Raw genomic sequence first — 24,601 nt, 5'->3', positions numbered from 1 at the left:
AAACTTGCATAGCTATCCACAAAGCAGGATCACAATTATGTTTATTAACTGCTGCATCAAAAGCAAATCTTCTGAATTTGTGTACTTGAAAAGAATGTGAATGAGAGAAAAACCCTACCACAGATGAAACAGTCTCAATTCTGTAATAGAGCTTTTCTCTTCAGTTTCAATCCTGACTGTTTTAACTTACTGCTGAGCACAGAAAAGAGATCAGCACATCTCAAATGTTTATGTTTATGCACCTGCAGCTTAGAAAAGTTATGAATACAACAGGGATTCTCCAGTTACCCTTTTTACTTTCATCATTCACGCATTTGCAAACACAGACCTTTCAAAAGTCCAACGGCAATGACAGGGCTTCCAGCTGCACAGGATCTACTGGTTTTATGAAGGCCATCAGGACAGACAAAAAGGTCATCTGGGGGGTCTCCTTTAACAGCCGCAGAAGCAGCAGCTTAGGGCTTGGCTCTGCATGTGCTTAAGCTGCTGACTTGGTGCTCACAGAGCCAAGCTCTTAAGTAAGAGTAACCAGAGGCACCAGAACAGAGAACAGCAATTTGAAATGCCCCTACACACAAATCACCTACTTCTGGAGCTACACAAATTCCATCAGTGCACATCAGACAGTCTTTGAGCATGTGGCACTCACTGCTTAGTCTGCTAAGAAAACTGTCTGCAGGCAATGTGAATGAAAGGGACCAGCCTCAAGTACATTCCTTTCCCCTTTGGTCTTTGGAGTCAGTACTGCAGTCTTTGCTTGTTATCTTACATGTCCAACTGCACAAGTGCAAAAAGCTTGCCTAGCTTTTCTTCCTTTCTTCCTTTTTCCAATGAAGGAGCAGGCAGCATGATATCAGCTTCTGAGAGCTGGCAGATGCAAGTTTAATCTTTCAGTGGTCAGTTCCTCCCCAGGTATCCCAGTCCTAGCTGGGTCACCCAGGTACACTTTAAAACAGCAGCCCTCATGCAGTTCATTCATAGTGAGGCTAGCAGTACCTATCTCAAGCTGACGGAAGCATCTTCTGAGTAAAGTCTATGGATTCCAGAAAGCACTTAAGACTTCAGACTGCTTTTTATCCTCTTGCTAGCTCCTTTGATGGCATAATGCTTCTGAGATACTTTTCAGCCACTGCATAGGTCTCCAGCATAGGGTTCTATGTGAGGAGGAAAGTGTTGCAGCACCTCTTCGTTTCATCGGATCTGCCTCTACCCTGATCCCTGTCTCTACTGCCCTGATGAGCACAGAATTCAGTTTAAGAATGAAGAAAGCATCAATTCATCCTGTTTCCTTTCCTCTCATACACAGTCTCCTAACTGAAATATAGAGGGTCAAAACTGCCTACCATACAGAGCATCTGTCTGGCATTTTAGAATAGCGACATATGGGTCTAGTGCTCTATTAAGAAAGGGATAGTTTTACACACAAGATGCCATGTCATGAGACACATGCAGTGCCCTGGCACGCTGATATACCAGGAGACTTCCTTTGGAGGGGTTCAAAGTTTGATGTTAAAAGAGAGTGGCTAATGAGGATTCCATATTAAGTAATGTCAGGCCTTTAGCATTATTTGAACATGGGGGTTTAATGCATGGTTTTATACATCTCTACTTTGTAAATGGAGTGCTTTTCAAAGTGAGCTCCAGAAACCTACTGAGCTGTCTTCAGGGGGGCTTTGATCTTTCCAGAGCACCTATCTTGTGTGTCTGTAATTGCTCTAGTTTAACAAGGCTCCACAGCACTTCAAGAAAGAAGGAAAAAGAAAAAAAAAACAACACCTTTTATTAAGGCTGTAAACCCAAGTGACTGCAGTAATGGAATGTGCTGCTGTAGGTATCCTGTAAATCCCCCAAAAAGGGAAAGGGAAAGGGAAAGGGAAAGGGAAAGGGAAAGGGAAAGGGAAAGGGAGCGGAGGGGGGGGAGGAGATGAGAGGAAAAAGAAAAGAACAGAAAAGAACAGAAAAGAACAGAAAAGAAAAGAGAAAAGAGAAGAAAAGAGAAAAGAGAAGAAAAGAGAAAAGAGAAGAAAAGAGAAAAGAGAAGAAAAGAGAAAAGAGAAGAAAAGAGAAAAGAGAAGAAAAGAGAAAAGAGAAGAAAAGAAAAGAAAAGAGAAGAAAAGAAAAGAGAAGAGAAGAGAAGAAAAGAAAAGAAAAGAAAAGAAAAGAAAAGAAAAGAAAAGAAAAGAAAAGAAAAGAAAAGAAAAGAAAAGAAAAGATCTCCATGATGAAATGAAATGAAATATTTATTAAACATGTTGCCAATGTCCCAGGTGGTATGAAGAAGCCTTGTGGTATGCTGAAAGGCTTGATCTTTCTAAGTATTATGAATGCTGATTTTAATGATTGGGTGAAAGCTGAGGAAGTTATGGCTGAAATTTTGGCTAAAGATGACAGCTCTGGGTTTCAAGTTGCACAAAGCAGTCTGAGGGATTAAGCCAACAAAACCCACTCAAAGATATCCAGTTTCAAAAAGGGTAATCTTCCTATCAGTGATTCACACTCAGACAATGGTGAGGATTCCTCATTACTCTGACTTTGCCATATTAATCTTACTTTACAAATACATGCAGTGATTTATATCATGTTTAATTAACTGATTGAGGGCTCCTGTGGTAAAATGGCATCACATTAAGCTCTGTCCTTATGGCAAATGCGAATCACATCTTTAGCCTTGCAAGAAAAAAATATCATGGGATTCACTGATGACAGGATGTAGGAATCGAAATAAGGTCCCTCCTGTTGTTTGAGAATCCAGTGAGGGTGGTTGCCATATGCTCATCATTTCCAAGGGAAAAAAATGACAGGATAGAAGAAAGAACTGCTCTAGTTCTTCCAATATGTTCAAATCTCAGATGAAAATGATTGTACAGCAGTTCTGTACTGAGGCCAAGTTTTACATGAAAGTGTATAGCAAACTTTCAGAAAGCTTATAATGTTTGGTTGGGTTTTTTTTACTTAAATAAACTGCTTGTGAAACGACTCCTTTTTTTAGAAAAAAAAACCCCACAAAACCAACCAGAAAACAAGAGATTAACAAAACAAACAAACAAAAAAAAGCCAACAGGCTTTTTTGCCAGCAACATAAGACAGCACAAAATTAACTTAGCTTTTGCTATAAAGAGTTATCCCCCTCTAGCACTCACAACCTGTTTTTGAAGATAAAAACTACAACTGTTTTCATCTGATAAAATTAGATGGTGTATATAATCTTCTCCTACCATTACCAAGATTAAAAGCCTTGTTTATATTATTACAAAGTTTCTTAAAATTCAAGAAGTGTTTTATTTTTAAAAGCTGTCTTATTTAGAGACCACATTTTTTATACTTACAATGAACCTCACATCCAGTAAATTCTTGAGCAATTGACAAACTGTATTACATGAGTCACACTTTGCTCCCAGGAATTCAGTGGATTTTTGCAATTTGTTTCTATTGCAGAGACAGTAACGCTGGGATGGGAGAAGCAGGTTTCACATTTTGCAAAGCTTTTATGAAATGTCACAGATGTTCCCATTCCTCCCTAGGACCACAACTTTTTGAATTTTATACATGAGAATGAGAGATGGACAGCCTTTAAAAGCTGGGTAGGTAAAGCACTCAGTTCTGCCTGCATTGCCACTCTCTCCCATTTTACATGAATCCTTAGCCATCGGGTTTCAGGCTCGTTTGACACATCAGGGACACATCAGGTCTCAAGATCTCCTGCTAGCATGGCTTCACTTTGCATAAAAAGTTAAACACACAGCACGCAAACAATTTGAATGCCTAGTGTTCAGGGCACTCACTTTGTAAATCTCACGTTCAAGTCCCTAGGCCTGAACCTTGATTTTCCACATTCCAGGTGAGTGCCTGAACTGTGGCGCTACCTGATACTCCAACCTTGCCATCTCCTTCTGGTCTCAACCAGAAATTCCATCCGACGGCTGACAAATCTCTTCTGATGAAAGTTTCTTTGAAATTGATACCTGTCTGCAAAAAAGTTTCAGTTTTCTCAAACCAGCCTTTTCAATCAAAGAAAGACAAAATTCCCAAAGCCTTCTAACCCCTTCACTGATGGGTAAAAATAGAGCCACTTGTACAGCCGGGCAACACTCAACTCGGCTGGCACATTTGACAGCACAGCCGAAATCAAGGGCTGACATTTTTTGCCCACAAACACCTGGGCAAGCCATCATTCCTACAAAATGTGGTGAAGAGATGGCTTTGTAACACTGCGCTCCCATGCCTCCTCTTTGTCCTTTATCAGAAGTCAACGTGCTTCACTGCTGCTAGAAACATTAGTGTGGTTTTGTGATTAGAAAGGTTATTTACGCTTTACAGTCAGTCACTTCATCCTGCCCCTGTTCAGAACCCTTAAAACTGAGTAGAAACAGGGTAACTATTTGCCCTCTGTGACATACATAAACTCTTGACTCTCATCATATATCTTTTCACAATTTCTTCATGAGGCAACCCCTTCCTCCCTTCTCACTGTCCCCATTACAACATTTGATGTTTTAAAAAGTTTTTGAAATTGTTTTCCAAATGTGAAGCACTAATGGGATATCAAAACCAGCTTGGTTTGTATTTAGTTAGGAGAAAAACTGCTATCACAATAACTGGAAATAAATGTGTACCATATCATACCTTCTGTTAATAATTTTGAAACTCGTAGTGATTTTAACACCTGTGCCATTAGTCCACGGCAATTTGTGATAATTTCTGCAGTTCTGAAATGCTTTTTTAAATTTACAACATTGTTTTTAAGGTATTTTTAAATTAAGGAATTAAACAAAATTCATAATGACTGTCAGATAAACAGCACATGTCTAAATATTCTAATAATTCTAACACAAGAGCAATCCAAAATTGGTTGCATGCAGAGGAGCATTTTTATTCCAAACAAACAGATTTTAAGAGGCAGATACAGCTATTTTAATATTCTGAGATTACTTTCATATTCTATACAAAATTAATGACTTGTAAAGATTATTTTTCATTTTGCTGTCTAAAAAGGCATTTTAAAAGTTTAAGAAATACATATGTGCAACATAAAATATCCTGAGCAATGTATGATAAACTATTTTCAGCTATTTTTGGTTAAAATTTAGTTAATTAACTATTTTAAGGGCAAGACTCCATTTCTCTCAAAAAATAGTTTGCATTTGAATCTTTTAATACTTAAGAGTAGTGCTTTCAGCTGTGTAAAAGTACCTTAAAATATGTGAAGGTCAAAGTAAACCTTCATTTAAAATATTTCAAATTGTTATAGTTATTGCTTTGAGATAATATGACATTTACAGTAATTGCTGAAATTCCAATTACTTTCACTAAAAGCTGCTTCTTTTGCAAGTTGTTCAAAATACAAAGGCGCATTGGATATTGTATTGCTGGAGACAGAGTCTGCAAGTAAAGGCAATTAAATATGAGTTTGATGATACACAATGTACTGGACAACAATAAAAAGACTTCTCTGTGTTTGACTGTTTACCAGTTTTGTCTTTAAAAAATAGCCTTCTTTTGGCATGTAATGTATATCTGCTTGCACTAAACATAATTTATGAATATTTTAACACATGTGTACTCAGTGGGGTGTATTATCATACTGATATAAATAGAATTAATGAGCAGTCAACCTGCCACATGTCATGACATATGACAGGGCAGCCAGAGCATGGGAATAATTCTTTCTGTTTCATATTAAAGCTTCTTTTCCCAGTTGAATTTTTGTTCCCAGATGCCAATAGACCTAATTTTCTAAGGACCATTTACAAAAATAGTAAGAAATGACAAACCTGGACTAATTTATCTTGGGTCACTTCAAAGAATGTTTATTTTTATGTCATTTCAAATGCATACATCAACAGATTAAAGGAAGTGGGAGGCTTTTTTTCAGTTAAATTTTAGGGGTTTCACAACAAGAGGTTTGATATCTGCCTCAACTTCCATTCCTAGCAAGCACAGATTTTATTTATAGCTGATTTTGAATTTGTTTCAATGGCATGTTATCTGTTTCTTCTGTTAAGGGACTAGAATGTATAACTACAGAGATGACATGTAGCAGGTAAACAGTTATTCTGATTCAGAAAGAAATTCAGATGCAGTTAGGTAATATCATTTTAACCAATTATGCATTCCAGTTTCAAAGGCTAGGTAACAATTTGCTAAACATGACTAATAATTTTTTTTAAATCAAAATATAGTGTAAGTTGACGGAACATGCAGGATACAAAGCCAGGCCATGTTCCCTGTTTGGCACTTTTATTTTAAAAGATAAATACTGAACTGTAATATCAATTCTGTTTATAAAAGGCTGATCAGTCAGTTAAAGGCCAAGAGTTATAATAAAATTAACAAATTAATATAAATCATATTGCCCAGCTAAAATCTAATTAAAGATCCTTGACTTGAAAAGTTTTCTTTTTAGTAAAGAATAATGCAAATGTTCTTTGATGCTGCAGTGTTAGGCTACTGAAAACAGGGAGGAAGATACATACCCTGCTTTTTCTCCTTTTTGCTTCAAAATCACTTAAAAAAAATTTATCATTTTACTGCTCTTGAATCTTTGGAATCATGACTCACTCGCAGTCCTTAACAAAACAGTCTTCTAAAGATAGATCTAGTTCAGGTTTGAAGACTTGAAAGAAGTAAAAGAGACTTATCTTGGGCTCTTAACTATATTAAGGGACAAGGAGACCCTACAAGATTTTGTGCCTGATGATCTTCACGGCAGGGCAGTAGCACCTCTCTTGGGAAATCCAGCTCTGTCACACTCAAAGAAAAGGGGCACCATCTAGTGCTTTTTTGGAGGAAAAGCTGCTAGTACTAGGAGGGGGTGTACTGGGGGGAGGAACACACGAGAGGGAGGGAGAAGGAATGACACTCCATTTTTTTCAAAAGACAAAGAAAACCTGTTGGCCTGTTTCATCTTCCATTTTGAGGCACTGCAGTATTTAGCTCCAGGCTGCAAGTAAAAATTGTTGCGTTTCACACGGTGGAAGGAAGGAGTCCCATCAGCTAAAATAGCATATACAATTTTAAATGGATGGGGCACTGGGATACAGACATTATTCTGCTTAATAGGTATTTCTTCTACCTGTTAATACACTTGAACACGATCCTATCAGCCCTTTTCATTATACATTTTCTCTTTTATTAATCTAAAAGAAACCCTTTTTAAGTAATTTTCATCTCATTGGCAACTACACTGTGCTGTTAATGTTCCTGGAAATGTTCTTACAAATAATCTGTCCAGAGTTCACCCAACATAACAAAGAGACTCTATGAAAAATTATTTCTAGCACAAAATCTTTTACAGTGCAATAAGATCAAGTTAACCACTGATGCTGCTAGGAAAAAGCTTGGGAAGTTTTATCTGATTGGCAAAATAGGTTCACATCTGAGTCCAGAGAAAGAGTGCCTTTTGATAAAATTTCACAGCACTAAAGTCTGATTATCTGAATGATTTTTTAAACTTCTTTGAAAACAACTTTGGAAAAGGCAGGGGAATGCTCCATTCTGCTGTAACTTGGGAAATAAATAGTTTTCTAAGAATTGTGAAATAGTAGCCCAATATTGTTTAACTTACTTACTACGAATTGACAAAAAATTTATTAGTCAAACTATTAAGTGCTCGGTCAAAATAATTACCATTTCAAAGGTACCTCTGCTCCTTGGGAGCCCCAGGTTGGGGATGTTTGCTGTGAACTGCAGGGGCTGCTGCCTTTCAGACACCCAGAACGATCACAGCTCTACACGATGCTGGTGCTCAAGGTGTGCTGAAAAATCAAATGTGCTGATGCCCTGACCAGAGTCCCAAAAGATACACAGTTAAGATCAGTGCTCATTTTTTAACTTCTGGGCCATAATCCTGGATTCCCCTGGGCACTCCAAGCTCTCAGTCGACTGTTGTGGTAACAAGGGAATGTCAGACCCCTGTGTAAGACTAAATAAACAAGAAATATTTCTACTAGAATAGTGCTGAGCAAAGCAAGTATGTGCCTCGATGTGTGATTCTCAAAGGGAAACCTATCCCAGGAAACAAAACCAAAAATATATTTTATGTTCCTATAGAGCTTTTCTTAGGAACTTGATCATACCTGTAAGAAGCTCCTTCTTAAAAGAAAAGCAGGTATAAGAGTTAAGGGACCTGACCAAGAGCAGGTAAGTTGGGAGCAAAAATCAGTAAATATGTGAGATTCTGAAAACCTACACAGGGCTAGAAACAACATGCTGGTTATGGCAATCATTCAGGAGTGCTCTGGTCTAGTGGTCTGACCACAAGCTGGGGACCCATACTTGGGACACACTTGCTCTGTAGCCCTCAGATTTCAGCATGTCAGTGCAGGGCCTGTTAAGCTCCCTTGTTTCCTGGTGAAATCAGGAGCTCAGGATTTCTGCTGATTTCACTATGGGCTCAAGTTGCCTCAGTTTAGGCACCTGTATTTTCAAATTTTACTATTTAATCTCTCTGTGACTCAGTTTCCACATCTGCAAAACCTGATAGCTATGCTTACCTTGCATGGGTGTCAGGAAGATTATTTCAAGTCTCTAAAGAACTTTGAAAAGGAGAAGCAAAACAAACTGAATTTACGTATCATTTGTCATTTTCTATCCCATAAAACGGAAGTCAGATGCAGGCCCAGACTGTGAACTGTAACAAAATGTCACCCAAGCCTTCCCTGCAGCTCTGATGCCAAAACAGTTGGTGAATTCAGCTTGGCTTTGCAGGAAAAAGGCAGCTTCCCCACTTGCTGACCTGGCAACACCCAGGGCAAGTGGTAAGTTAACATCTTAAATAACCACAACTTGTTTGAACTGATTATGAACAATCCATTTCCATTATATTCTTTAACTGAACTATCAATGCAGCTTACTGTGTATTTCTGGTGATAAAAAAAAATAAAATCTCTTTACAGGTGAATTATTGAGAGGGAGCTTACTCTATTGGGAAGCAAAAAAAAGAAAATAAATATAGTAATAAAAACCTCTCTGGGATTTTTGTTTGTTTGTTTTTGGTGCAGAATATACCTCATTAGATTTCAGGCAGACACAATCTTGCCCTGACAGGTTTCAGGTCTTCTAGAATTGATTAGACAAGCCCATTACAACAGTCTACACCAGTTTCTTTCAAAACTTCTATTTGAAGAATAATGGGAGATTTTACCTATCATATCCCATTTTAAAAAAGCAGCCACTTGCCTCCTGTACTGGCTACCTTCACAAACTCCTAATGTAGCTTCAAGTTTCTTGTTTGAAGCTTTCTTTCCCTTGCTGTAAGTGTGCCATTTTTCTCTGATCTTTGCAGTCTCACTTTCCTGAACGTTATAGTTCAGTGAAACCCTCTGGTAATGACAGCACTGGAGTGATAATGTACTTTCCCAATTTCCCGTTAATAGTAGCACTTGATCCAGCAATGGGTGCCAGCTCAGTGGCAGAAGGATGCTTTAGTATTTTCTAGACGTAAAAGGACCAGTTCAATTTACAGCCTTGGCTAATTCAGCAGTTTCGCTCTGTCTTGGCATAGAAATGAATGTTTTTGTTAAAACAAAGCAGGGGGGAAAAAAAATCCCTCAGTTTGCTCAGTTTCACGCCAAAGCAACAAAGTACAATTACTTTTTTCTCCCTGAGGAAATGTGTGAAGACTGCATAACACAATGAAGGAGTTAACCAAGGGGGAGGAGGGAAAGAGAAGGAGGTAAACAGCAGCGTTGAAAAGGAAAGCTGTTTGTTTTTGTATTTTAATAAGAGACACATAATCACAGACCATCCAACAATACTTGTACCCTTGCTGAAGAGCTGCTGATATTCTACATTAACCTTTGATAGCGAGAAGTGTATTACCCCTACTGTTTTCCACAATAAATTATGTTATATCTGGCATCCAAAGCGCTAGGAAGTGTTCAGCCAGCTGGAAGCACCAGATTGGCCCAACATCCCTAACGTTCAGATTATAAATAAAGGGTACCTCATACTGCTCATGTAACAAAAACAAGCAATGCAGAGGAAGGGCAACTTCCCCCCTGCCCACAGAAGCACAGGGCGTCAGTTGGGGAATGGAAGAACAGGAATTCAAGAGGGCAGGGTTTCTGCAGTGAGATACAGTCCCCAGCATGCCAAATGTCAGGAAAACATGGGGCTTCAGGCAGAGAAATGAGACTTCTCTGGTTACATCTTTACCGAGGTTTTGCAAGTAAAAAATACCAAGGGGAAGTGTATCTGGCTGTGCTCTTCCCAGATGGTATAACCACACAAACACACGCTCACACATCTACATATCTTCCCACTCTTTAGGCAGAAATTGCCTGTTCTCTTCCAGCCATGAAAATAATTAGCTCAGCCACAACCTCAGTTTCAGAGGATGTGGTCAAATATGCCACAGTGCACGCTTCTCCCAAGCTCTCTAATCAAAGGACATTAGGGCCATGAGTACATAACGGCATTGTGATAAAGGTTGAGGAAAAGCCTGTCTGTTATGATCTGGAAGGTGAAGATATCAAAGAGGAGAACAAAAGATGTTCCCAAGACTCAAAACCCAATGACTGCAAATGGCTATAGATGGGCTTTTTTAAAAGTTTGCAGTGGGTCCAACAGTTCTGAAGGAAACCACTGCATTAGTTTGAGCGAGAGCACAACTGAACCAGTGCTGAGAACTGCTAAACCAGCTCTACTGCTGGAAAAATTAACCTCATCTATTTCTTTTAAGGGCTAGACTATGGTGGTCCCCAGTGAGAATGTAATGGGAAGTTGGATACAAGGAGCTGTTCTCCTCACCACTCCTTTTTGGTAGGGGCTAGCCACAGCTGCAGTCCCTGTGCTCTCCTGAGGGCAAGAATTAGTACCAAATTGGTATATTCCATCTTCATTATTCCAGCTATTATATAAACATAGCTATATGCTTGCTTACTTAGCTGAAAAATGTAAAAGAGGAACTAGAATTAAGGTTAATAGAGCTGGACAGAGTATTCCCCAGTTACCTTGCCTTCAACATAGCTGCTTCCCTGTTCTGCCTTGAGTAGATGCTTTCTCCCACAACAGCACAGTTTTTTCCTCTCTTCACCCTTCCCTCCTATTTTTTCTTTCCCTGGTGCCCTCATCTCTCTTGTTGTTACTGCTGTTGTGGCTGTCTGACTTCGTCTATTCAACATGCAGCTTGAGACTTCTGGAACAAGACACCAAGAGCTCTCCCCCTCTGGCCTCTAAGACTGTGGGTAAGGGCCCTGACGAATTTGTACTAACAAATAGTTTATTAAATTTTCAGTGTCTTGTCATGGATCTCATGGAAAGAAGCTTGAAACTGGGCAAAGAAAAAATGCACGGCCAGCAAAACATCTTTCAATGTCTACCCACGTACAGCTGGCCTGTGCCACATTAAAAAAATTTCATTTTAGGCAACCGAGGTGCTGCCTGAAAGGCCTCTAATTTGTTGTTTTTTGCAGGTCTGAAAGGGCTGCTAAGATGAAACACAGAATAACTCAGATGCCTTTATTTATTTCAGGAACATGTATTTGTACTCATCAGGAGTGTGGGGGAGAGGCTAGGCTGAATGCAAGAATCCCACGTTTGCCTGTACATCCCTGGTCTAGACCTCTCATTCTTCTTGCAGGAGCTAATGCTTCCTGCTCAAAAAGGTGGTTTGTTCAGATCCAGTTGTTGACTCCAAAAAGAGTGTATGGGGCATTTTTAAAGAAATGGTGTTCCACCCCAAAAAACAGCACAGATTTACTGTTCTTCTTTACGACTCATTATACCAATGTGAGATTTTCAGAAGAAAATAAAGACTCAGAGAGAAAGGTTTCAAGAAAAAGAGACAGATCTGCAGCACCACTTCCATGCTTTCTTTTCACTGTCAGGAACAACATACTGCACAGTTTGTTTAAGGATTCTGGATAGTGTAGTCCCAGCAGACATTTCCTGTACTAAGATGTATTCTCATTAGACTTACCAAAAGGGAGTATTCAAAACATTACTTATCTGCACATAATCACTATATCACACCATGTATCCTTTATTTTAATTCCTACTTGCTTGCTAATTACCCAGCACACTGAAGGTCTCACAACTGCTCCCCTTTCAGCAGCTTTGTTTGTAAAGTGTCTGGCAATAATCTCCCAGCAGTGTATTATCATGCCCTTTTCATCACACTACTTAATCAATAGGGTAATGACCTCATATAAGCTAGTTCAGGGACCGAGCCATGCCATGGTAAATAAATGAAACAAACAAAACTGTGAGCTACATGCCTTCTGTTTTACAAACCTGAACATGAATAATTTCTGTATTAAAACCTATTATAATATATAGAAATGGCAAATTCTTCACATCTCTTGCCAGAAAAAAAAAATAAAAAAATCCCACAGTACTGTGGGGAAATAGCTGGTTTCTTTAAACAGACATAATTGCAAAACATGTGTGTTCTTGGTCAAGGGTCACAAGATTTATCCTGATAACACTGGAAACAACCCTTTCCCCCAGTACGTCACATCATCACTTAAGAGGACTGAATGGTGACCATCACAGCTAATGGGATGAAATCACATGCAGCACACTTCCAAAAGAGAGGTTGGAATTAAACTTCTTTTCAAAAGGTTTCTGTTCTAGTGAGCAGAAGGAAAGCAGCTTCTCTCCATTTCCTGAGCTGTAAACTTACAAAGTGTGGTTTGCTTTGATTTTGCGTCCCATGGCTGGATTATACTCTTTCTAATAAAGTGCATGTGAGATGTGTTTACTAATGTGTGAACTCTGGAGCATATGTAGCATTGCTTTAGTGATTCTCTTGTCCAGAGGAACGGGGGTGATACGTTTGGTCTGGCTGCTCTTCTTAACCACCACTTTTCATAATAGTGGTAGGAATTTAATTTCAGAAAGAGGGTCAAATTTTGTTGTAACTGGACAACAGAAAGAGTCGAGCACACCTGACAAGCTGGCACACAGAGTAACTGCATACCTCTGGTATTCTTGGGGAAACCAGGGCAAAATATCCACAACAGCACGGAAGTTTTGCCCCACACAACCTCTGACAGAATGGTTAGGACAGAAAATAAGCCAAATCCAGCACAGCTGGGGAAGGGTAGTTGAGGGACAGCTGAAAAGAGGATGTGTATGCACTAGGAGCATAAACCACACAATTTTGTGTTACCATGGCAGTATCCCTATGCACTGCTTTCACATGAACTGAACCCCCCTCCCTCCAGAAACAGTGTGAAACAAAAATAATAGTTTTTAATCCTTCCTTATCCCAAATATTAGCTGAAGGCAACCTACTTCTACCTATATACCTTGAGACAAATTTGTACTGGAAATTTTTCACTGCATCAATGCCACTTATGTTCTTTTGACACTTTCCTTTTAGGTGTGTTATGAAAATGACAATGTGCCAGTCATCCAAGCTGTTGGCACCAGCTAAAATCTGTTCTGAGGCAGAGTAATTTACACTTGGATGAACCCCTCCCAAGAAGTTATCACATAAATACCTTCACTTTGAGATGCAACTCATTGCTGGTTAGGTAACTCCTATAATAAGTGTAAGTGTGATTTGTCTGTCCCAAATATCTGAAATGGCTTCAGAGCAAATACTCTGTTAAGCTGATGTAGATGTTGGAGTGGGAACTACACAGTGTGCCTGTGAAGCACTTGCTGTTACAAGATATTAGTTCTGGACTGCAAAACTGCACTTGTAAAAAGATTCTCTCAAAACATCCCATAGGACTCTTCTCTAGTAAAGTAAGAACTTAAAAAACCCACATATTCCCAGTCCCATAGTGAACTGAAACTCTTCATTTTGCCCATCTGCTGGTCTGGCCACTGCAAAACTACTACCTTTACTTCTGATACAGAGGCAGAAATAGCAGAGAACAACAAAAATTGAAGGAAGTAATAAGGCTAAGAAAAAGAGATGAAAATTCCAGACATCTCCAACTGAGGCAAACTAACCTCCAACAATGGGTAGTCACACTAGATATTAACTGCTTCCCTGATATTTATTAGGACACTCAGAATTAGTCAGTGTAAAATATCCTTGTCAGGTAACACCATCTTGCCTTCCCAACAAAGTCTGTCCTTGGATTACCCAGGAAGGAGGACATGCCATTGAATTATTTCTCTAATCCATCTTTACAGAAAATAAATGATTCCTATAATTGGCGACATTGCAATCCATCTCAGTTAGGTACAAAAAAATCCTTATGTGTTTTGTGAAAAATCCACTTCTGCAATGGCAACACATCCCTCCAACAGATGAACAGGGGTGGGTGGAATGAAATATGAGACCTTCTGTCCTTCAGGGTGCTACTCAAAATCTATCAGAAGAATAAAGCTGGATAGGATGGTAACGACTTGCCTTTGGAGTTCACCACTTTGGTACCAGGTAGCTCAGCATATTGCTACTTGAAACACCACCAGGATTTTTTAAGTTAAATGTTAACTTGAATTAACTCTCTTAAAAGAATCTCTCTTGCCTGTCAGTGAGTTTCAAGCTTTTGGGGAATCTCCTTGCTCAAGAAAATACCATTCTGTACACTTTCTCCTATCACCTTTGTTCTGCAAACATCCTCGTAAGCTGGAGGCAGAAATTCTTATTCCAGCACATTCTCCTCATGCAATAATATTACATTAAAAAAAAAAAGGAAAAAAAAAAAAAAAGGTGTTTTTCATCTCTTACCACATAGGCAGTACAAGGTCATAACTTTCCCTTCAGCCCTGTAAGCCTCTTTGCCAAAGACAACAGGACATGTTTACTTCTGGATGTCTCCATTTTACAGAGAGAAAGGAATAGGGAAGAAGAACCAAAAAAGTGGCAACTTTTCCTTAGATATTAAAAATAAAAATAAAAATGTGAATTTAGAAAGAGAAACACACAATCTAAAATATTTATTAAACTTTTCACTTTAAGTCTTAAAGCAAAAACAAACAAACCAACCAAACAAAAAACCCCACAAAAAACCAAAAAACGACTGACCAAGCAACACAAAACAAAAAGAAGCAGCACCACTACCTCATGCTCCACTGGGAAGACTGCAGGACTTACACATATGAGCCAGATGTGTGGTATATACTTCTGAAGGTCTTCTTCTAAGGGGCGGCTCTAAATCATCCTGAGACCTACTGTTGACTGATCAAGGAGTGCAGGAGCACCTCACAGAAAAGTCTACCTGATATAGATGGGGTGGAAACAAGCAGAAAAATCTAAGGTATCAGAGCCTCAGACTTTTCACAATTTGGATGTCTGTCAATATTAAAGTGGAAAAAGCAAGTATTTGATAAAAAGATCTGATAGAAAAGCAAAAGAGACATAGTGATAACTAACTTGATGAAGAACTAAAAGGGATAATCTAATTCAATCTGATCCATATAGGTTTCTGGAAAACAGATCTTGTCAAGCTAACCTGATATCATTTTCTGATGTGATTACAAATGGGACTGCTAAAGGCAACCATCTCAATGGACGCCTGTATGAGAGCTGGCTTTGTATCCCACCATAGTTTGACCGAAAAACTAAAACAAGAGATGGGATTCATCCACAGTAATTACAGCTGTCTAAAAGTTTGGCATCTTCTCTTAACTCCTCTACTTTCCCATTACAATCAATGAAAAGAAAAAGGTTCTGTCGAAAAGCAATTTATGTCTTTTCAGATAAGTCCACTACATCTTTTTGTGAAGGTCTCCATCTCTCTTCATTGTCTTATTAAAACCTTAGAAAACTACCAACCATTAGAAGCTAATTTTTGGATGGCTAGAAGTGATTAATCAAATGGCATCATATGCTGTTTCAAACATAGCAGATACATCTAAGCCATCATTCCGTGATTGGTGAACAAGGCACCAGTACTGAAATTGGTTATTGCTTCCTAGATTATCTTTTATTTTTGTCAGAAAAACCTTAATTTTTACAATATTTGAAGATGACTAGAAAATGAAGACAACAGTAGGGGTAGATGAGCATAACTAGGCATTATATACTTCAGTATAGTCAACAAGAAGGCCATGAATGAAGGAACAAGTATAATGAGAAAGATTTAATGAGGGAGGACTCCAGGAAAAAGAAATCCTAAAGAGGAGGCAAGGATTTGGGAACAGAGGCCATGACAAGTAACCAGATCACTACGAATTTCTAGAGTAGTGCAGTAACAAAAAGCTACTATGCTTGCCAGACATACAAACAACAACAAATAGGAGTAGGGAGTAGGTTACGCTATATTATTTGGCATCAGTGAAGTGACTAGTAGTTTTGCCAGGTTCATAGTGTTAAGAAAGACTATGAAAAATTCCATGGATTATGAGGAAGCCAAAGGGACAATTACAGTATTAAGAAACATGTCTTGCTGCAAGAGACTCAATCAATTAACTTATCAAAAAGGAAGTTAAAGAATTATTTGATCACAGTCTACAAGTGCTTACCATAGGGAACAAAAATTTGACAATAGAGGGCTCTTCAATCTAGCAGGGAAAGGCAGAATAAGATCCAAGGGCCAGAAGTTACAGCAAGACTAATTCAGTCTAAAAATAAGGTGCAAATTTTAAATGCTCAGGGAACAAGTTGAATTATCTTTCCAAGAACCATGATTTATTTTCCACCACCAGAAAATAAGTTTTAGTCAACACCCAGCCTTGTTAGAACTTTATAGTTCTATTTCTAAGATTATTAATACATTCATTCTGAGAATGTCAGAACGTTATTGTGGAGAAAACAAAAAATGTTGTAAGTTAGGAAGCGTTCACTGCAGTATTCATACACAGCCAAGACATTTCATTTCCATTCAATCTCCAGGTCCCAGACCCTCTACTGTGAAGCTTGTCTAACTGTAACACCTTCTTATTACTCCACACCATGCAAACCTTTTTTATTAATGAGCATTAACTCAAAGTAGATTGCACTAAAATTAGGAAGCAGGAAGAAACCATAATTTGCAATTATCTCTCACAGAAATACCTCAATACAATACTTTAGTGTAATTTTAGGTGTACCATTGTTTTCCAAACGTAAAGGTAAAACATAAATCACAATAAGGTAAAGATCTCTCAGTAGGCAATTACAAATTAATCAGCTAATTAGATCAAATGAAAGAGAAAATAAGGCTCAGGAAGACATCCGTTCTAATTAACATAATATTAACTTACAAAAGACTTGATCAGACAAAAATAAATCATCTTTCTTTCAAATATCAAACCAATCAATAGAAGGAAACTAAGTTATTTCTCACCTTGTTATCCCCGTGACCAAAGCCAAAAGGAAATGACAGTAACAGTGAGTCAACTGCCTGTGAAACTGTATTAATTTCTTATTATTTCTAATCTTGTTAACTATTTGAATCCACAATTTAAACTAACATATTATATTTATGGGGATTCTACCTATATTGTGCCTACTCTATAGTTGCTGTGCCTCCTAAGAATCTTCCAGGCACTTAAAAATAAAGTTAATTAGATTCAAAGTCTCACCTAGGTTTCTCCTCAGCTAGGCAATTCCTAATTAAAGCAAAGGGAGAGACAGAGGATGTTAAAATAAGAAAAAATGTGGAGGGATTCTTAAGACTGTGTCAAGGATGATAACATATACTCTCAAGGAAGGAAATAACATTATAAGACACCTTATTGAATAAACCTGACTGGTCAAGCGGAAAGGCTCAGGCAATCAGACAAGGAATTGGGCATGGTTGAACCTAATTAGATAGATTGCAGAGATTAGAAGTATCTGTAATTATAGAACAGTTCCTAAAATATTTTTTCAAATGTCAGATTACTCCAGTGATGACCAACCACCCTGACCTTCCGGTTGGAGTCACAGGACACATACCACAGACTTTCAAGTACTCCATGTGATTTAGAAGCTGGGAGATGACCATGATTCCCAGCACTCCAATGCAGCAGCTATAGGGATAGATCCTAGCACAATCCACAAATACTGCATTTTGCAGCCCCTCTCAGATCTCCCATGTGTTATCCAGATTCCTATTATTCAATGGCTGCTTTGCCAGGCCAACACAGCTACCCTGCCTAGCTCGTGATTGCCTGGTTTGGGAGCAATCCTTGAACTTCCTGAGGTCTGCATGGGACTGTGCTAGAGGTCAGGTCTGGACACAATGGCATTATTTACTTTTGCAGGGAAAAAAAAGAAAACCAGAAAGAATATGTAATAGTTTAGAAGCAGACTTCCACAATGAATGTATTTCACTTTGATCACTCCTTCTAGCCCATAACTGAATTGAGGCAGTATTTTGTTTTGTAGAAATTAGTACCTTCAAGACCTGCAGAGGATTTATTATTTCTGCCAGGGCTTGCACTTCCTTTCTGATCCACTGCTGTAAAATCCAGAGGGACAGAACAGCACAGAAAATTACTGCGAAGATGTAGTGTGACATAGGAAGAGTCAGACGCATTATGTGTGAACAATACGACAAAAGGAAAAGCCATCTGAAAATAAATGAAAAAATTAATAATCAAAAGGGTGTCAGATTCTTATCTAGGCACTTGTTTGCTCCCTCTACAAATTAGGACCATCAGGCCATGGTGTATAAAGCTGGAACGGACATTTTCCCCAGAATTCAGTCCTGCTTGAGGAAGGTGCCAGAAGCAACAGTTCTGGGGAAAGAAACGGTGCCATCACAAAACAAGTGAGGCATCAGAAACATTATTTTTCTCTTGCTTCATTCCTGAAACTAGGGCTCCATGACCTGGGGCCAAACCTCCATATCCACTCCAAGCTTGGTCTTGTCACTGAAATGACCAATAATGGCAGTTAGGTCACACAGGGCAGTGGTCCAATAATCAGGTACTAGTCAGATACTTCAAATAATTATGCAGAGATAACAAAAGTGCTGTTAGGAGAGAGTAACTTCCAATCACCCCAACATCAAAACCAGCAGCAGTATATGCTGCATAATGAGAGTCACACACGCACATGGAACAGAGAGACTTTGTTGTTATGCATGTCCATGTAAACTGTGGCTTACAGTTAATGGGATACAGACTCAAAGGATAATGTACAGAACTTAGAAAGAAACAGCCTCAAAAAAAAGCACTTTGGTAACAGAAATTGTTTTTTCAACTGAAAACTATGAACACTTCACATATAAATAGTCTACCCAGAAATTGCTGAGTATGTTGGAGAAAAATGGAGAATGACTGCACTTGGAGAATTTCATACTAGTTTGATCACTGATTCTTCACTAAGCTATTTAGGACTGCAGGCTAAACATTCTCCTGGAACAGATGTATCAATCAAAAGCTAAGCCTACTTCAAATAAATAAACAGTGCCTATTTTCTTCTCTGGAATGCTTGATCAAAAAGCTGTCTTCTCTGGCCATCCATTCTCTGGCTTTGTGTTTGGTAGCTGGCAAAACATTTCACTGATTTACACTGTAGCATGTGAGAGTTTTAGCAAGTAGAGGTCTCAAATACAGGTCACTTTTTGTCACTGATGAAAGAAATAATCTACAGGATATATAGTAGATTAATATTTGTCAGGCTTCTCAAACAAGCTGGACACCTATTCTTTCCTGTTCTTTAAAGAACCGTCTAACTGTTTTCTTATAAGGGATAAAAAAAAAATCCAGAAAGTAAGAGAGCAGAACAGAAAACCTATTTCTCACTCCTTGATAGCCTGGAGCTGTAATACAACAGAATCAACAGATTTTATTATTTTTTTTTTAAAGGAAAACAACAGAAAACATTGTTGCTGTAATTTCTAAGAACAGGTTTTGGTCCTGCCCTTATTTATATCTTCTCTTCATGTATAAATAGTAAGGTAGCTGAAGGTTCATCTCAGCTCAGAGGATCACCCAAGATGCATGTCCTCCTTTGTACAGCAAACAACTATAGTATGGACATGAGTGAAAAATAGCGAAAAGCTCTGAATTCTCCTTGGCAGTAAGGCCAGATGCAGCAAATATGCAAGTGGATGGAGGATGGCTGCCTTATGTCTCCTCCTGGTGATTCTTCAGTGCAAGTCTACGAAGTATGAGGCAGCACAACGCAGAGATGCCCAGATTATTATAACTGTTCAGAAGAAGAAGCTGTCGAGCTGCCTCCAGGCAGCAGTGCACTGAATCTAACTGGTCCAGCTAAGATTTATGGCAGAAGTTCTATAAACACTCATCTACACAGTCTTGCACAATCGTGATTCATCTCCTCAATGGAGTTTGCCCTGAGCACTGGTGAACAGCTGTGGAATTAAGCCTATATTGTAATAAATACCTAATTCAAGGCCCTCCTGGTGGCCATCTCCAGCTTTGTGTAAGGGTTTGGAATCTCCAGGGCTCCCTACAGACCTCTGCAACTTGTAGCCTGTTCACTGCCTGACCTAATTCTTCTAAATGGCCTTCCCATTTTGGCTGACAATTTCCTCTAAATGCCCAGACACCAAGCAATGGAAAATTTCCTTTAAATGCCAGTTAATGAGCAATGGAAAATGTCATCATGATGAAGTTATGCAGGTACTTAACTGCTCTGCTGGATCAGGCCTTTGTGAGCTACATTCTAGTCTCTACATTTGATGAGATTTTCTGTATGTGATAAATAAAATAAGATGAACCCCTAGCATAAGAAAAAAAAAGATATATGTAAAATATTTTTAAAGCTTCTGTGGCTCTTGGATGGCAGGGTAGAAAGGAAGAGGGAAAGAGAATGCAAAAACATAAACTAGGCTATGCGTGTGTAAATTACTCTGACATTTAATAACTCTACTAAAAATTCCCAAGCCAGGCTACTTCGGATATTTTTAAGGTCATGTATCATTTACTGTCTAGGTCAATTTATGCATCAGCAAAAATTGCTGCAAACCCTTCTGGACAGCATTTTAAAAATAAAGGTATTTGTAACTCTTTTGGCCATATTTTCCTCACCAGTTTCTGTTCCATGAACATTTCACCTTGGAAAATTGAAGTAACATTCTGTAATGTGAAGTCAGTATGATATTTCAAGACAAGCCAAGGACAAGCTCTATAACTGCTATCAAAATGCTATTAATAAAAGCAAAAATACACACACAATGTCTGTGTCCCCCTAAGGATGGAAAAAATTATTGTCCATTTTGTTAATGTTTCAGATACCCTCTCAGTTCTTCCTAAGGTCCCAAAGAAGGCAACAAAATATATATCTCTTGCAGTTAACTTGTATAAACTATCTGCTATCGTGTAGTGCTCTATTTTAGTAAACACTCCAAGGCTTCTTAAGAAAATATATGGATGAGTAGGATTTCAGGGGTGGAGGGGAGGCAGAAAACTATGGCTAGAAGATTCTGCTTTCATCGTTAAGTTTTATACTGTTGCCTTAGTTTATTTTTGTTTCAGTCCATAGGGTTGTATTAATAAATGCATCTTACATTAGGCGTTTAAATTCTCTCCTTTGTTTCTATAGCTCCCCTCAGCTCCATGGTTATCCTCAGGACAACCCATACAACAGGAAATACTAGCATCTCCTTTTGACAGACGTGAAGCCAGACGTATCAGGGCATGCCCACGAGGTACGAGGCAGCCCTGCACACGCATCTCCAAGCCAGCTCTGCATGGGCAATGCTGGCTGGAAAATAATAAGGCACATTAAGTTACCTCAGTCAATGCCCTTTTGCACAGCTCTGTGATTGCTAAGCCACGCTCTCTGCCGAAACACGTGATAAGGCTGAGGGCAGTCTGCACCACACAAGGAAGCATGACCAGAGACTCCTGGTCTCGGAACTACCTGAGATTTCCTGAGGACTTCTGCAGAATTCTAGACCTATTCCAGTGTCTCACCACTCTCATAGTGAAGAATTTCTTCCTAATGTCTAACTTAAATCTCCCCTCTTCCAGTTTAAAGCCATTACCCCTTATCCTCTCCCTACAAGCCCTTATAAAAAGCCCTTCCCCAGCTCTCCTGTAGCCTCTTCAGGTCCTGGAAGGCCACTAGAAGGCCTCCCCTGAGCCTTCTCTTCTCCAGGCTGAACAACCCCAACTCTCTCAGCCTGTTTTCATTGGAGAGGTGCTCCAGCCCTCTAATCATCTTCGTGGACCTCTTCTAGATTCACTCCATCAGGTCTATGTCCTGCTTGTGTTGGGGGCTCCAGAAGGACACAGACCTGCTGGAGAGAATCCAGAAGAAACCAACAAAGATGATGAGAGGGTTGGAGCACTTCTATTTTCTTGACACCTGTCTTTGTCAGAATTCTAACTCCAGAAGCAAAGAGACTGTGACCTGTTTATTTTCTTCCCTTAGGTGCACAATACAAGTGGCTACCCAGCTACAGACACTCTTTATTTAACTGTTCCTTCCCTAGGAGGAAACGTTTATGTTTGAAGTACCATATAATGGTATGAGTTGTAGAGTTTGTAATCACAACATTAAAAAAAAAAAAAAAAATATATATATATATATATTTATATCTATATATCTAAGGTACAGATGGCTTGGAGAATTTGACTTTTCACCTGGCCTCAGGTGGTCCAAATGCCCACACACATTTTCATCCGAGACAAATTATGAGCACATGTGTGCTTGGTATTCTTTTTCAGTGCTTAAAAATAAAACACTGTTGAAACGAAAATGTCATTTGGGAACAAAATAGCACAAGACAGCTCACTTCAAAAAAAGCACAGAGCATTTAAAAAGATTCTGGAAAAAGGCATAATTTGTCAAATTAACTTCCTTATGTATAATCACTTCTGTGCTCTAAGAAATCTTGATATTTTCACTGAAATCACTATTATTGATTTTCCCTTTTTTCCAGCCCTAAGAAAAATGAAATATGAACTACAACATAAATTCACTCCTCCTTGTTAGTTACACTGATGTGATATGTTAGATATTATGAAAAACCTCACTAATGATAATTACATATTCTTTCCAAGATAAAAATGCTCACTTTAAAGCTCTGTGCTCAAAGGACTTTAAAAATTAACCTTTTTCCACTCTTATTTTTATTGTTCTCCTTTCACCAACAGGAAATTCTTAGGTCACTTCTCAGATCTTCCACATTTAATTAATTTAATTTTAGATCCTGGTCTCATAAAATACAGTGAAAAGTTCTCAAATAGCTTGGAGTACTATTAGAAACTAAGCTAACTTTATTATTCATTCAATCTCCTCCATTATTTATCCCTCTTGATTTGAAAGTAGGACTCACAAGTGCAGCACCAGGAGTTTGCTGTGAGTCTCTGGAACTCAGCCTCACCACAATTAGCCATTGATCCAGCTGCTCCTACCAGGACAAGGGAACACAAACTCCTTCCTCCTTGAGGCTACAGCTCCACAGAGAAACCCTTCAACATCAAACATTACAGACTTCTACCACTACATTTCTTAACTCACAGCATTGGCTCAGAGCTAAGTTGCTGAGCTGCAACGATACACACACTTTTATCCATTAGGAAAGTGGGGGAGACGGAGGGTGTCCCATAACAAATTTGTCCAGCTTTTCTATACTTGCATTTTTTTTTTTTTACTGCCAACTTTTCATAAAGCAACTTTGCATACACTTCAATTGATGTAACAAGATGTCTCAGGCAGAACTAGATATATGTGAAATAGCTGGTTTTTTTCAAAATGCTTTTACTCTGAGTAAAACCTCACTCATGTGTGAAAGACCTGTAGCAAATATTCACATTTTATAAATGAGGTTACTGAACAATGAGCTCGGAGAAAGGAAAAAATCAAAGGTGGCACTGCAAAATTCATAGCACTTGGTGAATATGATGGATGTCACTGAATTTTCATTATTGACAACAGTATTTCAGACTATGCTTGTTACCATACAGCAGTATGAAAGCAGACTGTTTTACCGTGCGCAGCTGCTAAGAGGTCACTAGGAAGTGGTAGGAGACATCAAGATTGTAGTAGCACTTTCTAGTGTGTAGAATTTGTTATCCCTCAGATTGTATCTACCATCATTATAAAAAGACAAGTTTCTTCTCTGTATTAATTTTAATTGGCAACAATGAGCAAGTAGCTTTGTACTGATGAACAGTACAAAGTTACTAACATGGGTACAGTAAAAGTACCCACGTTAGTACAATTGCAAGGCAGTAGCCATGTTCAGATGTCTGCTACACATTTTGAAGCCTAATTCTTGACCTGTGTTCTCAGTCTTGTCTTTGATTTGTATTTGATAGGTATGACATAAACAAGTTGATTATTCAAATGTCACAACTTTCTGTGATTAACTGTGATGCTTTAACCGTGCATCTTACACAGTTTCTCTGTTTCATACACAGTACTTAATTTAAAGTCTTCTACTGACTTTAATTACACTCATGAGAATGAAAAAGTGAAAAAATATAGTTTGCCTGAGGCCTCGGGTGGAAAGAAAAGGTTTCATGGCTCAGGGAATCACTCTGTGGTGTCACTGAGACTTCTCGTACTTCTCATCCTTGACTGAAATCTACTGGTTTCATCTTATAAATGAAGTGTGATCCCGAAGTACTCCAGATTGATGAAATGAAAAACAGTCAGGGAACCTGTACACAAGTAGTTCACTCCCTGACCCTACACACTTGGTAAATACGTTTATGCTTTTACGTATGGTGCCTCGGGGAGGAAATACCAACCTTACGATGTCATGCATACATGTGCTTGCGTTTATATTTTTTAACGTAACGGTGTAACACCACAGTCCCTCAGGAGCCTGACGTTAATTTCTTACCTACCAGATCTGGCTTC

The 24,601-nt window shown here is 38.7% G+C and overlaps 1 long non-coding RNA gene across 3 annotated transcripts in view; it reads right to left on the bottom strand.

The window, feature by feature from the left end:
* LOC127382099 (uncharacterized) overlaps positions 1-24,601 on the bottom strand; it is a 426,409-nt gene that overhangs the window by 280,175 nt on the left and 121,633 nt on the right. The gene's annotated exons all lie outside the window — the stretch shown is intronic.

This window comes from Apus apus, chromosome 3 (assembly GCF_020740795.1).
Source record: "Apus apus isolate bApuApu2 chromosome 3, bApuApu2.pri.cur, whole genome shotgun sequence".
Classification (NCBI taxonomy): domain Eukaryota; kingdom Metazoa; phylum Chordata; class Aves; order Apodiformes; family Apodidae; genus Apus; species Apus apus.
This window is presented reverse-complemented; position numbering and strand designations above follow the sequence as displayed.